The sequence below is a fragment of the Bacillus rossius genome, chromosome 1, assembly GCF_032445375.1.
Source record: "Bacillus rossius redtenbacheri isolate Brsri chromosome 1, Brsri_v3, whole genome shotgun sequence".
Lineage (NCBI taxonomy): Eukaryota > Metazoa > Arthropoda > Insecta > Phasmatodea > Bacillidae > Bacillus > Bacillus rossius.
The window spans coordinates 324,256,736-324,258,308 of NC_086330.1; the positions used below are offsets into that span (position 1 = coordinate 324,256,736).

A 1,573-nucleotide genomic window follows, 5' to 3' on the forward strand; every position below is an offset into this window, starting at 1 on the left:
ACTGAATGACATATAAAGCACAGCTTAAACTATTGGGTTAAGAATAACGAAATTCTACAGGCAAATTCCTTATATAACGAAGTTAAGAACTAAGAAAGGATTTTTCGGAATTCATTCCCTAAGTTGGTTTAAAAGTGAATGAAAATTTGGGAAATTACATCGGACACACAGCTAGAAATAATATAATATTTGTAAAAATACTTTTATTACTTCTGTTAATCTCACATAAAATTGAATCTGGGAAATTATTTTTAGATACCGAATTATTCAGTATTTTATACCAAGACCATTGATCGTACCAAGTACAGCAATATATCGAATTTATTATTATATTCATATGCAGTATCTGATTTAAGAATTATATATTTTGTTCTGTAATTTTAGATAATATTTCTATAATTTCAATATTGTGGGCAAGAAAGTCAATACTATGTCGGATGCTATGATAGTTGATAACATGGTAATGGACAATAGTGCACTCTAGCAGATAAACAGAAAACAGTATTGTCGCAGCACGCACCTTAAAATATTAAAACGTAATCTAACATGGTGGCCTCCTATATGGTTTCCGTAACTCCACTCTTACTATACTAATATACTTTGGCAAATGTCTTTGGGATCAGTCACCTGATAAATAATTTGAAGAAAAATGAGATATTTGTTAAAGTACATAAAACAGGAATCCAATCCAGTACCTTCGAAAAACATGACGCAAGTGATTTTAATATTTATTTTTATAATATTATTGACTTATTACGAATATTTTACGAATATGTTAATAATTTAACTTGGTGGGCTAAAACAGAGGTATTTGGCTTGATGACATAGTTATATAATTTTTATTAATATTTATTTTTTTAATGATTTTTTTTTTTTGATTTTAGTTACAAATGGAATCAGATGTCAAATTTCACACAAGGTGTCATACTTCAACCGAGAAAGAGTTCGAGTTCTAGGTTCGTGGTCATGGTCCTAGTTAATGTCATCGGAATCCAAGATGGCGACCTTCTGCTCCGGTCAGTAACCCTCCTCCGCTTCTACACCCTTGACCCTGCGGCCGGACAGACCAATATACACTACTGTTAATAGTATTGTGCGAAGTAGGCATTATATTTAAATAATTAACATTATATATCGAGTAAAAGTCATATTAATATCGAAGGCCCTGTGGCGCAATGGGTAACGCGTCTGACTACGGATCAGAAGAATCCAGGTTCGAATCCTGGCAGGGTCGAGTCGTAAGAACTTTTTGAAGTACCTTGTCACTAGATATGTTAACAAATTATGTGCATTGCTGCAAGAATTTGATCAAACCCTCCAAGTCACTCCTCTTTTTAAATTTTCGTCGTCTTTGGGACCTTCTGAATGATCTGAAACAAAAGTATTACATGGTGGCGGATAAACCGACTCCTGGCAGATGTCCTCTATTATCCACTTCTAAAGGAAAAGTTTATGTCAGTCATGTTAGCAATTGGTCAAAAAATAATTTGATAGGTGTATAAAGTTTAATGCAAGAAGTTAATTTATTACTTTAAAGGACTTCTCAAAAAAACCTTGAAAGTGTTATTATGAA

General features: G+C 32.6%; 1 non-coding gene across 1 annotated transcript; it reads left to right on the forward strand.

Moving 5' to 3' along the window:
• The first annotated feature begins 1,161 nt into the window (after window positions 1-1,161).
• On the forward strand, window positions 1,162-1,234 carry Trnar-acg (transfer RNA arginine (anticodon ACG)). Its single transcript has one exon. It is a non-coding gene; the product is annotated as a tRNA-Arg (tRNA).
• Window positions 1,235-1,573: the final 339 nt, after the last annotated feature.